Source organism: Megascapheus bottae, chromosome 5, assembly GCF_031878675.1.
Source record: "Megascapheus bottae isolate mThoBot1 chromosome 5, mThoBot2.hap1, whole genome shotgun sequence".
Lineage (NCBI taxonomy): Eukaryota > Metazoa > Chordata > Mammalia > Rodentia > Geomyidae > Megascapheus > Megascapheus bottae.
The window spans coordinates 19,383,697-19,399,689 of record NC_143513.1 but is presented as its reverse complement, the minus strand read 5'-3'; the positions used below and the strand labels follow the sequence as shown (position 1 = coordinate 19,399,689).

At 39.1% G+C, this 15,993-nt stretch overlaps 1 pseudogene; it reads right to left on the bottom strand.

The window, feature by feature from the left end:
* Nucleotides 1-5,935: 5,935 nt before the first annotated feature.
* LOC150063061 (cyclin-dependent kinases regulatory subunit 1 pseudogene) lies at nucleotides 5,936-6,175 on the bottom strand (annotated as a pseudogene).
* Nucleotides 6,176-15,993: the final 9,818 nt, after the last annotated feature.

Genomic DNA, 15,993 nt, shown 5'->3' with positions numbered 1-15,993 from the left:
CCAAAACATTTCCTATTAAAAAGCTAAAAGTCAATGTGATGGAGATGTATAATTTTTAATCACCTTCCTCTCCTATAAAACTTTAATAACAACTTACTTACCAAATTTTTCCTAAAAGACTACATGGGTATAATTTTTGTTTAAAAGCTATCAACAATTTTATTTTGACTAATCATGTTATTATATTCTTTTATGTGTGTGCCAGTACTGGGGCTTGAACTCAAAGCTCAGTGTGTTTGCTCAGCTTTTCCTCTCACAGCTAGCATTCTACTACTTGAACCACACCTCCAATCTAGCTTTTTTGCTGGTTAATTGGAGATAAAGGCTAACAGATTCCCCCACTTCTGCCTCCATCCCCCAGAATGGCTTGGAGTCACATTCCTCAGCTCTCAGCCCACTGAGTGATTAGGATTGAAGGTAGGTACCACCAGTGCTTGGCTAGTAATTTTTCTGTAAAAAAGGAACACTTTCTTGGTACAAGGTAAAACCTGGCCTGGATGGATTTCCAGAAAAATGAATGAAGAGCAAACAGTTAACTTTGAAATGACAAAGTTATACAAATTAAGAATGGATTAATAAATATTAGAGGTATGAGAAGAAAACAAGGATAGCAGCAATTATGAATACGAAAGAATAAAAAAGAGAATAAAATGGACTAAGTATGGTGGTACACATCTATAATCCTGGCACTTGGGAGAAGGAGGCAAGAGGGTCACATCAGGCCTCCCTGGGCTACATAGAAAGACCCTATCTAGGGCAGGGAGTGTAGCCTAGTGGTAGAGTGCTTGCCTAGCATGCACAAAGTCCCGGGTCCAATTACTCAGTATCACATACTCAGAAAAAGTCAGAAGTGGTGCTGTGGCTCAAGTGGCACAGCACTAGCTTTGAGCAAAAAATGCCCAAGGACAGTGCCCAGGCCTTGAGTCCAAACCCCAGGACTAGCAAAAAAAGGAAAAGAAAGACCCTATCTAACAGCAACAACAATAAAACAACAAAGGATAATGTGGAGATGTCTGTGTTGATAGAATATGCTGTATGATTGTGGTATTATAGTTTTGTGAAATGTCACCAACTTAAGGAAATTGTATAAAAATACCCAGGATTTCCTCTGTATTACTTCTTATAGCTGCATGTGAATCTAAAGTATTTTGAAATACAAAATTTAGTTTTAAAATTATATGTAATAAGAAACTAAGTACATTATAGAGCTCAAAAAAAAAGTGAATGGACTGAACACCAATCAGAATACAGAGATTATCAGACTGGTATGAGAATTTAAAAATGCAAACCTCTATGATATCCACCTTCTGGAAATAGACAAACAAGGTATAATTAATCTGTACTGTAGGGTTTCTCCAGCCACAATAATAAAAACTAATAATACAAAACATTACACTGAATGGAAGATTCCAAACATAAAATATGAAATTTTTAGACAGTGGATCAATGAATGTCCAAAGCTGGAGATTGGAAATATTGATGTCAGGTGGACTTTTTGACTTTAACGGGACTTCAACAGGACTTTGAGAGAGATGGGAATGTTCTAAAAGAACTGTGCACATTTACTAAGAAATGACTGAACTGCACATAGTGGTTGAAATTTGGGGCAAGTTATACATCAATAAAACTTAAGTTTAATTTAAACTAACTCTTATATCTCTTACAAAATCCACTTGTGAAGTTAACAAGCTAAATCTACAGATTAAATTAAGTCAACTTACCAAACTAATAAAATTCAAATGAGTATTTCCAGTGTATAATACAGAAAATTAAAGATAATACCTAAGAAACCTTTTGTTGTGTGTTATTAATTCACTTCTACTACTGGTGGAAGTTAACATGCAGAAAGACAAGGTCCACTTCATAAATCCTCTGTTGCTGTGAATGTGGCCAGGGTGATCTGACATAGGTTGTCTTTTAGAGGTTGCAATATCTAAACTACAATGTGCTCAATCGATGACTTAATTGGCTTACCTACTGCAAAACTTTCCTTTGCACTGTTAGGATTTTATATGCTCTGGCTTTTACTTTTTTTTGTAGTTTTTTTTATTGTAATTAGTAAAAGGGTTACATGATATTTGCCAGATAGAAGGTGCATTAATTCACATACATTGATACCCTTTCACATGTCTTGGTACCCGTTTCCCTCCCCCCCACACCCCCCACCCGTCTTGGTTTTCCCCCCTTCCCTATCAAATTTCAAATATCCAAATACAAATAAATTCAATATATCAGATAACAAAGTGAGATACTATACCAATATGAGATAACCAAGGGACAGCAAAGGAGATGAGAGACAACATAGTACATTAAGGACAACAATCATTCATTATATGGCTTTTGTTTCACTATCCTGGAGGTCCTTTCAATTAGCTTCACATTATATGGCCTTATGTATCAAGATTTTGCTCTATTGCAAATCTCTGCTAGTAGAGCCCAAGGTTTCTACTGATTATGACGAATGAGGGAAACCATTGAGCCTAAGTTCCTTTGAGTCTGGCTTACTTCACTTAATATGATTTTTTCTAAGTCTTTCCATTTCCTAACAAATGGGGCGATGTCATTCTTTCTGACAGCAGCATAGTGGAATTGACAGCTTTTAAGATCAATTATCTTTAAATTCAATAGCAGACGCTTTTCATCTATGCAAAGAATTTAATTAATATAAATACAGCTTTTTATTTCCACAAAAAAGAATGAAGTTTTTTCAATCATTTGAGGGAAAATCATGTGATGGAGAATCTGTACACTTAGGGTCCAGATGGATGAGACTCCTGCATTCACACCCAAGTATAACCATTACTCTGTTTTTAGAAAGTTACTCTAAGTTCTGTAAAATAGGAAGGAATACATATATATCATTAGTTGTAAAAACTGAGAGAACTTACGTAAGCACTTGGTATCTAATAGAGGACTCAAGACATAGTTTTCTTACCACGTCTCAAACTAGTAAACTGATATTGTTAGTCCATGTAAACTGGTGTGTTACATACTTTAAGAGTAACCAGCTGAGCTGGACACTGGTGGCTCACATCTGTAATCCTAGCTACTCAGGAGGGTTAGAGCTGAGGATCACTGTTTAAAGCCAGTTAACCACCAGAGAACTGGAAATGGTGCTGTGGCTCAAAGTGGTAGAGGACTAGCCTTGAACTGAAGAGTTTAGGGTCAGCATTCAGGCCCCATGACCAACAACAACAAAATAAAAAGAGTAACCAGCTAAATAAGAAAATCAAATAGCATGATATGTTTTCTCTTTTCCTCAGGCCAAGCAAAATTTTAAAGTGACCTTCACAAGAAACAAGCATTAAACAAGCAAATAAACTGATTTTAAGTTTAATGATCTCAGTTGATTTGGAAAGGTGAATTTGGAGAGTAAGAAAAATGTTTCTAATGTTGCCTTAAGTAACTTTGTCTCATTGATTGACTTAGTATTTATTCAGTTGTTACATATATCTATATACTTTTTAGAACAAACAGAAGACCACAATCTTTCTGCAGTTATGCATCCGGTATCAAAAATGCAGGAAGCACCCTGATGCTTTCCCTTCCTTCCTTTCCCCAGTGGTGTGCATCAGCAAATTGCTTGGGTTCTTTAACCAACATATAGTATGTACCCAGTCATTGTTCTTCTTTTCAAGGTCACCATGCTAGAGCTTCTTGACTTCTCCAAGAGCCTGATAATGAATCCTCTCTCCCTACCATAATCTTCTTACCACTAACAACCAAAATAGAATTGCTAGATTTAGTAAATAAGTCATCCAGCCAAAAAATTAAATTGAATATTATTAATGAGTAATTTTCTATATAGGAAATAGTAAAATTATTGTTATTATTCATTCTGCTAGATAAAATTATGAGAGGACATTGTGCCACACTTAGTTCCTACACTGACCCAACAGACTGCTCAAAGTAGAATGGAGTCCTTGGTGCTTCATTGTCTTGTAATGGAATTGAGATTTGAAATGATCTTGTTTTCCACAAAACAGGAGATTCACAGCAACCAGTCAGAAGGGGTGCAGTTTACCTGAGCATGAGAAAGTCCTTGAGTTTTTGGGGGTTTTTTTGTGGGTCATAGGGCTTGAACTCTGGGCCTGGGCGCTGGCCTAGAGCTCTTCAGCTCAAGGCTACTGCCCTACTCCTTCCCGTTTCTAGTGGTTAATTGGAAATAAGAATCTCACAGTCTTTAGTGCCTGGGCTGGATTTGAACTGTGATCCTGAGATCTGAGCTTCCTGAGTAGCTAGGATTACAGGTGTGAGCCACCTTGCCCAGCTGAGTTTTAAATCTTTGTGAAAGGTAACTTTGAAACAACTCATTTGTTCCCTTTTCACCTTATTTCAGCCTTTTCCTATCTATAAAGCTAAGCCTCTGCTTAGCTGTATCTAAAGCTTTTATGAATTATAAGAAAAGCTAACTCAATCTCCAAACTAAATTACTGAGAAAAAAACAATTGCATATTTGAAGTTGAATGTTAACTAGACAGCCTGTAATTTTGATTCTGAAACCCTAGAATAATCTCTTAAAATGCATATCAATTATACAATTCAGGAAGCTGAGATCTGAGGATCTTGGTTTGAAGCAGCCCAGGAAGAAAAGTCCCTGAGAATATTATATTCAATTAATCACCACAAAGCAAGAAATGGAACTGCAGCTCAAGTAGCAGAGCACTAGTCTTGAGCAAAAAAAACTTAAGGACAGTGCCCAGGCCCTAAGATCAAGTCCCATGATTGGCACAAAAAGTACATGTGATACAATAATGCATGTCATATAACATTATACTCCAGTGATTTCTCACTGCTTTCTAATGAAAAAGGAAAGAAAAAGAAGAGCTCTCTGCCACAGCATGCCAAACCTTTCAAGGACTGGGACCACCTTCCTCTTTGGCCTTGGCTGCTCTCCCTGTCTGAAATTCTCTTCTCCAGACCATTACTTGGAGGCTTTTTGTCCACTGGCCTATTTAATCTGAAGCAGCTCTGCTAAGGATCGTTGTCCATCTTTCATTCTCTCTCTCTCTCTCTCTCTCTCTCTCTCTCTCTCTCTCTCTCTCTTTATCCCCTCTCTCAATTTCTTATTGTATGTATATATACATATATAATATGTTATATAATATATGCAATACATGTAATAGACAAATATATGTACATAGTATATAATATAAATGTAATATCATATATGTATATGTAATAATACAACAAATGGATCAAGAAAATGTGGGGTTTTTTTGCTCTTTGTTAAATATCATCATATGACTGTAGGTATATGTGTTCATGTTTTGTTTCTTTACCAGTACTCTTTTCAATGCCTTCTGAAGCTTTATGTCATCCTTACTATAAGCTTATCTCTGATTTCACCTGTAATGTGCTATGGATTATTAAGCTTTCTTTTTTTTTGTACTTCAGAGCCATCATTTTCATGGTTATTTCTTCCCCATATTTTCCCTTAATTCTAGTTGAAGTAGTTCACAAACAATAAATGTAATGTTATAGTTTTTTAGGTTATAAAAACTTCCTTTTTAATCAAATCTTAAAACATAGAACAGATTTCTTGAATAAAATGGAAAGCTTCCAATACATTGGAGAGAAATCTACAAGTCATCATACATACAGTATCTGGGAGGAAAAAATAAAATAGCAGGTTTACACAATCCCTGGTACAGCCACGGTCTGATTCTTGACACTTCCTTCCTCTGCCTGTGCTCTGTGTATACAGAGCACAACCATGACTTCTGAGATCCTACTCAGCTCAGCTTGCAGTCCACAAAGGCTGTGGTGGTGGCTCTACTCAAGAAGCAAAGCAGTTTTCAGCACATTCAAACAGTGTATCAAACATCCTTTAAACACCAAAGTGAGAAATAAGAAAGAATCAGAACCATGCTATGACAAAGATGTTAGGAAGCACAGCTATGTAAAGTTTGAGGTTGAGATCAGTTCTCCAGCTTCATTTCTTTGGCTTGGTGGGCAGTGGTCTCCGGAACAGCAAGATGTAAGGTTCTGGTTCATGGATCATATAGTGAACCCATCCTTGACTCCGTTGCACACCAAGATTCCTCCATTCAGATTCAGACATCAAATGAGTTTTAGAGACAAGTTTGGCTATGTCCTTGGGTAACATGACATGTTGGTATTTGAACTCCTCATCATCGTATTTATCCAGATAGTAAATTTGTTCATGCGACATGACTGCTCTGCCACTGAATTCCTGCCATGAACTCCAACCTCCAAACAAGTCCCAGGAGCACGTGCTTCCATGCTCTTTGGCCTCCTGTTATAGTTTTGACTTGAACTGTTTCCCAAAGGCTCAAGTAAAAAAAGCTTGGTAGGAATTTTTTTTTTCAATAAGTGTCAGTGATGCCTGGCTAGCTGGCTGGCTCTTTCTGTTTTTCCAATATGGCTATAAAGTGACTGCAGGAGAGAACAAAGAACATACCTGTAATAGAGAAGAGTCTAGAATGCCCAGTATTCATCCTGCTCCCAGGTAAACTGTGGTCCCCAAATCAGGAGTAAACATCTTTCATTTAAAGAAAAAAAAAGGGTGAGTTGGGGGCCAGGACTGTACTCTAGTGGTAGAGTGCTTGTCTAGCATACACAAAGCCTTGGATTTGATTCCTCGGTACTACATACACAGTAAACACTGGAAGTGGTGTTGTGGCTCAAGTGGCAGAATGCTAGCCTTGAGAAAAAGTGCTCAAGGACAGTACCCAGGCCCTGAGTTCAAGCCCTAGAACTGTATATATATATATATATATATTATATAATATATATATGGTGATTTTTTAAATTGCCTTTTATGTTCTGACTCCCCTCCTCCTACCATCAGGTGTGCCGAAATTTGACCAAATTGACAAGTTCTTCATTTGATCCTGGTATATCACCTCACTACACATCAGTGCTTTCTTGTCCAAACTCTTGAATGTGTCAGGGACCACCAGAGTCTCCTCTTCCTGGTCTACCCCATCTCCCCTAGCTTTCTTTCTTTTTTCTAGCCTACCCCATCTCCTCTAGCTTTCTTTCTTCTAACTCACATGTCTGAACCTTTACACATCTTACTAATAGCCTACAAAATACCACATCTAATTGTGTTTTGTCAGAGTTCGTGTTTATTACCTTCCTGAATAGGACATAGTTACTTTATCTCTCTGTCTCTCATTTTTGCCTTTATAAAATGTCACTTTAAAGTTTCACTCTGACTTTCATTCTCTGATGTTCACTAAATCTCTGTTGTTGTTTTTTTTTAAGTTTTTTTTCCCCCCACTCCATTGAACTGAGAGTATCTTCCAAAACTGAAGTCTACTCATGCTCCTTCTTTAAAGGCATTTAGTTTTCTGGCTTAGTATTTCAGTTCAGAGGATAACTTCTGTATCAGAAAATCAAGCACAAAATAGAGATGGGTGCTTTATAGACAGACACTGCTGAATCCATGAATCAAATAGCTGATAAAGAATAAGACCCCAGCCTCAAACTCCAGGAGTTCACTTGCCATGTCCAGTCATTCACCCCATAAACCAAATCAAGAGACATAGTGAAAGGCAGAGAGGAAATTTATTATGTGACAGCCACTAGAATACAACTTTCTGCCATCTTCTGTGGTCTGTGGTTTTCAGGGGGTACAGACATTGGCCTGGTTAAATGGAGAGAGCTGAGGACTGAAGTATAATGACATGCATAGTTAAAAGTGTTCCAAGTCATAACTGTGTTCAGAGGAGTCCAGAGATGGATCAAACCCTGACCTCCCTTTTTTTTGCCAGTCCTGGGCACTATCCTTGAGCTTTCTCAAGGCTACTGCTCTACCACTTGATCCACAGCACTACTTCCAGATTTTCTGTGTATGTGGTGCCAGGAAGTCCATCCCATCATGCATGCTAGGCAAGCACTTTACTCCTAGGCCAAACTCCCAGCCATCAATCCCATTTCTTAGGATTGGTCAAGTGGGGCATGTCCATTCCTTCCAAAAGAGCCTCAAGTGACTACAGTAGAGAATGGCTGAGGACAAGGGATGTAGATACAAAATTGAGGAATTTGGGATGCCTAGCTTTTATCCTGTTCCTACTTTATTTGTGGGCCCAAGTAAGGAGTCACCATTTCTAAGAAAAACTTTTAAACAACTCACAATTTCCCAATAGAAATTCTGTTTTATAGGATAGAATCTGCATCTGGATATGAGCAGGAAAGGGCTGCCCAACCATGCACCTGGAGCAGAGACTGACCTGGTGGGACTGTTATATCTTGGAGTCCTCCTGGCTCCTTTCCTATGACAGTCAGTCTGTTCTTACGTATTGGCTACAAGATGCCCACCTAAGGATGCTGGCTGGCTTTCAACTAATTAGAATGTTGTTTACAAAAGGAAAATGGGAACCATTACTAGTGATTCATGTATGTAATTCTAGCTGCTCAGGAGGTTGGGATCTGAGGATGGCAGTTTAAAGCCATCTCAGGCAGGAAAGTCTATGAGACTCTTATCTCCAATTATATTCAAGTGGTAGAGTTATATTTCAAATGGTAGAGCACTAGCCTTGACCATACAATCTCAGGGACAGCACACAGGTCATGAGCTCAAGCCCCACGACCAGCACCAAAAAACAGAAAGGAAGAAACAGAGAGAGAGGGCGGGAGGGAGGAAAGGAGGGAGGGAGGGAGAGCGAGAGCGAGAGCGAGAGCGAGAGCGAGAGAGAGAGAGAGAGGAAGAAGAAGAAGAAGAAGAAGAAGAAGAAGAAGAAGAAGAAGAAGAAGAAGAAGAAGAAGAAGAAGAAGAAGAAAAAAGAAAGTCCACCTCATGACTGGTCTACCTGGGGCAAAAAGTGTCCTCCTTGTTCCTTGTCTCTGGGTAGGTAGTAATATTATAGGAACTGATTCTGATTTAGGAAATGAAGGAAAATTCCCCAAAAGGCACATTCAAAAGTATTCCTAAAATAGGGAATATTCAGAACTGCCTTCAAGCAAGTTATATTTATGTTTCTTTCATCCAAACACCAAAAAATCATTATCTAATAAAATGTTCAGACAACTTTTTAGAAGGCTCTATGCCAAACAAGACTGAAAAACAAGAAACAAGTTACTTCCATTATCACTGACAACCTATGTGGATAAGGGGATTATCTGGGTCCTCTCACTATGTTCTTTTTTATCTCGATTGCACACGCCTGTATTTCTCAAAGGACTAGCTCAGTATGTTGGTAGAAGCTCAATGATTATTAAATGAGGTTGTGGAGACGAGAGGAATAAGAGGAGAAAACTGAGAAAGAGAACAAAGGAAAAACCACTACAATTTCACAAAATGCTTTTACTTCCAAAGATGTAAGTGCCAGAACTTGGTTTGTCTTGGCATCCTCACTCCTTAGTATCCCAAATAAGCATAGCATTAGCACCAAGCCTGCAACAGGAAGGAGTGACAGGATCTATCTGATGACATCATATACCAGAAATTGTGTTGGATCATGGAAGAAGCAGTGTCTAAGATGGATCCCTGACCCCACATTCCTCTGGGAAGTCTGGAGTAGAGCTTTGTGTTGTTTTAGACTCTCTGGCCCAGGAATCCTTACTGGATGGAAAGCCGCCGCCTCTGATCCAGCTCCCCCGCAGATTCCCAGTGCTGTCTTGTGGTCAGTGAAGTACACGCGGTTTGTGCCTGTTAAGAAATATGGGACAAGAGGCTGAGGGGAAAGCTGCCAACATGACAGTCGAGGTGCGTCAGTGGGCTGGGTGACAGGTGGCCGAGGTCAGGGGCCCAGGGAATCATTTACAGGCACAGATGAGTTTTCTCTCCCAGCCATTGCCCACTGATGGGAATGGGGTAGTAGACAGCCAAGCCTTGGGAGAAAGAAGTCTTGGACAATTTGTACATGGATTTTCATCTTTAAATAACTACAGTATGGCAGATTTCCCAGGAGGAATTTATTGACCATCTTACTGTTTTTTAAGTGAGTTTTTTTAAAGGCACAGCTCAGTCTCACACAACTTACTCAGACTTATCTTGTTCTCTATAATAATGAAGATTTGTTCTTCAACAATTAGGAAAGAGCTGGCTTTGAATCTGAGAACAAGGGTAGGGAGAACAACAGGTTGATTTGGTAAAATCCTGAAACTGGGCTCTTAGACCACAGGCCCAAACTCAAAGACTTTCACTTGTCTGTTCTCCCCACTCAACCCCAGTCAGCAAATTGAGAGCCATGGTAAAGGGCAGAGAAAGGCAGTTTAGTACATAGCAACCACGGAAAGACAGCACCTCAGTACCTCTTCAATCATCTTTAGTTGTCTTCTAGGAAGCAGATGTTGGCCTTAGGTTAAAAAGGAAGAATTAGGGGCAGAAGTATGTGTAGTTAGAATAGTCTCATGTCACAAGCAAGTTCAGAAGTGGTCAAAGGAGGTATCAGGTGCTGATGGTCTGTTAGTCTATTGTAGAAAACTGGATGGGACCTTGTTACAATGAAGTATTATATACCTGGCAACCATTCTGATCCTTATTGATTCCAAGATAGCTACAAAGTGACTACAGTGGAGAATGATTCAGGGCAAAGGGCATTCATACAAAGTGAGGACTCTGAGTGTCCAGCTTTTATCCTGCCTTTTGTTAATTGAGGGGCCTAGCTAAAACAGCTTTAAAGTTGCCTTTTAAAACTCCGCCCACACTTTATATTTGAAGGCTCCTCAATCTCAAATGAATGGGACCATTAACTGAAATATAAGTCAAATGTAGTTATTTAAACCTCAAATCGAAACACCAATATATAGCAAGAATTCAAGATGCCAAAATGTCAAAGAATATCCAATTAAGTAAATTCCATATGAGAGCTTCTTTTACATAATCCAGGGGAGGTATAGCTCAAATGTTAGAGCAGCCATGAGTAGAAAGTTGAGTAAGAGCTGGAGGCCCTGAGTTCAAGCCTGTCTATTCCTGCCTCTATTTAAATAGAAGGCCTGGCCAAAAATTAGTTTGTCTTCCATCAAAGGTGCCTAGAAAGGCTTCAGTGTCAGCCATATATGGATAAGAACTCCTTATTTTATTTATGGGACAGATCAAAATATTTTTTGGTAGGTAGGTTAGTCCAACAGTCAGGCACAGGCACTGGATGACTGGATAATGAGCCTGCAAAAAGATTCTTTTAGATAAAGGGAAAAATACTGGCTGCTCTGCAGAGACATCCTAAGTATTCCAACTTATCCTTTATCCCAGAGAGCAAAAAAAAAGGGGATGTAGGACAGACCTGCATGGGAGCTGTGGGTAAATTCTGAACAACAGGTAAATTTTAAATCTCAATTAAATACCAATTAAACTCAATCACAATGCCAATTAGCAAAGTCTGTCCAAGCACAGAATTATGATTGAAGTTAATAAATACCTAAAAACTATACAGATAACAATCCTTAGATTCAGCCTTTTGAGATGCTCTGTCGGGAACCCTCTTTCTGTGGGAGAGCTCTATTTCTTCTTCAAGAAGTAAACCATACACACACACACACACACACACACACACACACACACATATGTATGTATATATATACGTATATGTGTATGTGTATATATATGTATACATACGTATATGTGTATGTGTATATATGTATATATACGTATATGTGTATGTATGTGTGTATACATATATATACACATATATACATACATGTATATATACATGTATGTATATATACGTATATATATTGCCAGTGCTGGGCTTGAGCTCAGGGCCTGAGCACTGTCCTTGGACTTTCTCAAGGCTAGAGCTCTACCACTTGAGCCTCAGCATCACTTCCGGCTTTTTTCTATGTATGTGGTACAGAGGAATCAAACCGCTGTCTTCGTGCATGCTAGGCAAGCACTCTACCACTAGGCAAAACTCCCGGCCCCACACCTGTATTTTTTTATTTTTTTTCCAGCCCTGGGCTTGGGCTCAGGGCCTGAGCACTGTCCTTGGACTTTCTCAAAGCTAGCACTCTACCACTTGAGCCTCAGCACCACTTTCCGCTTTTTGCTATGCATGTGGTACCGAGGAATCGAACCCGGGTCTTCGTGCATGCTAGGCAAGCACTCTACCACTAGGCCAAACTCCCAGCCCCCCACACCTGTATTTTTATTGTCCTTGGATTTCATTCCTAGATTCCTCAAGTTAGGGACCTGTGGGACTCGTCACACCAGGGAAATGGAATGCTGGAAAAGGAGGCCTAATTCCTGGCCCAGTGCTCATTCCCTGGTCTTGGGACCGCACCTGGCTGAGATGGTGTATGCCGCCCACTTGGAAGGTGTGGCTGTGGTTTGTAAGGCCACCTCTGGGATGGAACCCTTCCTCCCTCTTGGACAGCACATGCATCCTACTTCCGCAATGAGAGTATCCTATGTTAGCTGAAGGTCCTCAATGAGAGTACCTCCCCCGACCCTGCCCACCTTTGTGCTGATAGGCTCCTGCATCCTATATTAGCTGAATGGACTTCCTCAATAAATGAGTTCATTCACAGGGCCCAGAAAAAGCATCTTTTAAGTTGTCTCTTGGAATGTTATTTGTAAGCAGCATTAAATGAACTGATTTCGTTAAGACTTAGTTTTCTAAGTAGTCAAAAGCCTGACAAACAATTATCATGATAAAATATAAACATTTTTTCTTTAAGTTTTTTTTTACAAATATTATTAAGAGTGGAACAAAGTTTTATTATGATAGTAAGTTTTAGTTTTATACAGTACATTGAATGCTGACCATAGGGAAAAAATTAGGTAATTTTTAGATTATAGCCAATTTAATTGCACACATACTTTTCATTTTTTTCTTTTTCTTTCTTTCTTTTCTTTTCTATGTCCCTCATGGGACTTGAATTCTGGGCCTGGGTGTTGTCCCAGAGCTCTTCAGCTCAAGGCTACTGCCCTACTCTTGAGCACAGCGCCACTTTCGGTTTTCTGGCGATTAATTGAAGATAAGAGTCTCACTGTCTTTAGTGCTCAGGCTGGCAATCCTCAGATCTCAGCCTCCTGAGTAGTTAGGATTACAGTCATGAGCCACTGCAACCAGTACACATATTTTTCATAAATCACATCTTTTTTTTTTTTTTGCCAGTCCTGGGCTTGAGCTCAGGGCCTGAGCACTGTCCTTGGACTTTCTCAAGGCTAGCACTCTACCACTTGAGCCTCAGCACCACTTCTGGCTTTTTTCTATGTATGTGGTACTGAGGAATCAAACCCGGGTCTTCGTGCATACTAGGCAAGCACTCTACCACTAGGCCAAACTCCCGGCCCCAAATCACATCTTTTATATACTTTAACTCCTAACATGGTAACATGCATTCTGCACAAGTTTTTTTGTAAGTCTTATTTGTCCATGATTTTTTTTTATCCATCTGGCAATAACATTTTTTTCTAAGGTAAACTTGTTCTGAAAAAGTCTTTTTTTCATTTAATAGTTCTCCTTTCCTCTTAGCATTCACCTCCAAAACCATTTTCTCCAGTTTCTTCCTGTATCTTTTCCATTTGCCAATTCTGTTTTTTTTATTTTTTATTTTGGAGTAACTTTATAAAATTTAAAATTACAAAGTAAGCTTTTTCTTTACAAATAAATTATTTTTGGACTCTATGAACATATTTTTGGCAGTACCAAGCTTGTAACTCAGGGCCCTATGCTTGCTGGATGAGTGCTAAACTGCTTGAAGTAATCCTCAATTCACAAAAGCATATTTGTTAATAGACTCATGGAATATAAAGAAAACCAACAGAATGCAATTTACCATGGTTATTTAAGCTACTAGTCCACCCTGTGTGTGTGTGTGTGTGTGTGTGTGTGTGTGTGTGTGTGTGACTATTGGGGCTTGAACTTGGGGCCTTGTATTCTTGCTTGGTTTATTTTGCTCAAGGCTGGAGCTATACCATTTGAGCCACATTTCCACTTTCTTCTTTTTGCTTCTTAAGTGGAGATAAGAATCTCATAGATTTGTTTGCCCCATCTGGCTTTGAACCTCAATCTTCAGCATTCAGCCTCAACTATAATTATAGACATGAGCCATAAGCACTGTGCTTTTTCCAGGCCTTTTGCAGGCTTTCTGTTAGGCAGCCATGATAGGCTGGTTTGAATTCAAGTTTCAAGTGATTCCCCTGTTTTTTTAAGTCTGAGCCTAAGAGTTAATTTCTGCATTTTAGTTAGATTCGGCTGAGCTAAGAACTTTGGAAAATTGTTTTTTTTGTTTTTTGTTTTTGTTTTTTTACAAGAGGCAGAAGAGAGAAAGCAAGACTGGAGGGCAGGAAGACACAATACCTCTTATATAGGTATTAAAATTAAGAATCACCCTAAAGATGGTATATGTGTATAAATATCCATATATATATATATATGTAACATTTCTAGATTTAATCATGCATGAGTTCCAGAAAATGCAAAAATTTAATCGAATGGTTGCAAGTATGCTGTTCAGTATGCTGTTCTTTCTAGGAATTTCAAGAGCACAGAGGTATGCCAATGCTGCTCTTTTAGATTTCATTTTTGTGTTGGCTGAAACAAGAGTCCATCTCTAAAAAGGTCTATAGTTGCCACTATTAGAATTTTAACTTCTATCAAGATACCATCCTAAACTCAGACCGATAGACATACACAAAATATATGACACACAAAATTACATTAATACAGAATGTGCTTATTGCTACATTTTTCTTTTGCTTTTTTCCCTTTTAGTAGACTAGCTAGGTAGAATTCTCCCCAGGGGTCAAGATGGACTTGGTTTCTGGTTGTTGGGTATTTGATTTGGTTTTGTTGTGCTAGTGCTGGAGTTTGAACCCAGGGCCTGGGTGGTATCTCTGATTTTTCACTCAAAGTTACTGCTTCCCTACTTGAGCCAAAACTCTATGTCTAGCTCTTTTACTGGTTAACTGGGAACAAATGTATCAGAGACTTTCCTGGCCAGGCTGTCTTCACACTGTGTTCCTAGGATCTCAGCCTTCTGAGTAGCTAGGATTACAGGCATTAGCCACAAGCACAGGGTTAGACTGTTGATCTTTTCATTCTTAATTACAATAGGGATCTCCCAAACAGACTAATTGTTCCTGTGTTGTCTCAAAGTTTCCCAGTTTAGTAGCAAATAGCCTAAATCCAGAATAGCCCCCAAAGAGCTGAGGAACAAGATACAAGATTTCAATTTTTCTTGTTAAATGGTCCATTCAAACAACAAGAAAACAAAGTCCAACTGTGCACTACCAGGCAGGACTTACCAGAGATCCAACTCAAAAGGCTTCCTAATTGATTAGTTTCTCTACTTTACTGAGTGGTGGTAAAAGGCAGCTGATGCTGACCAATGAAGAAACATAAAAGTTCTGATTCCATCTTCCCTCTCCACCCAGGATTGACTAGCTGCAAGAGGCTAGTGCCTAAAAGGAGAATGTTCTCCTGGAGAGGCTGAATTTCTTTTTAGATTCCATGTCCTAACTACATGTCAGGTGTCGCCATGCTTCCCAAGTGCCATGTAAAAAGCTATGGTAAAGGGCATTGAAAGGAGATTTATTCCATGGCAACCATGGGAAGACAGCACTTCAGTACATCTTCAGCCATCTTCCAATCTATAGTCATTTGTCCTAGGTTAAAAGGGAAAATTGTGGCAGGAGGTAGGAAGGTTTACACAGTTAGAAAAGTCTCAAGTCACAAGGAGCTTTAGGGGTAATCATGTGGCTTAAAGCATCTGATAGCCCATTGTCAGATGCAAGTAGGGCCTTATTACAATAAGAATCATTGATGCCTGTGGCACATGGTCTGATTCAAGATGGCTACAGGGTGACCACAGAAGAAAATGGCTCATATCAAAGAACACAGTTGCAAAAAAGGGACTCAGGGTATCCAAGTTTTATCCTGCAGCTTTTAAATTGTATCTTATAGAGCCACTCAGGTTGGCTATAAAAAAAGAACTTTTACATGGCATGGGCAGATAATACAGATGACACAGTTGGGATTGCTATCTACTGGAAAGGGCAAACTGAGTTGCCTCTCATCTAAAATATAATATCTTCATTTTTGGTAAATTCTCCTAACACAGAGCTGAGCAAGAGCA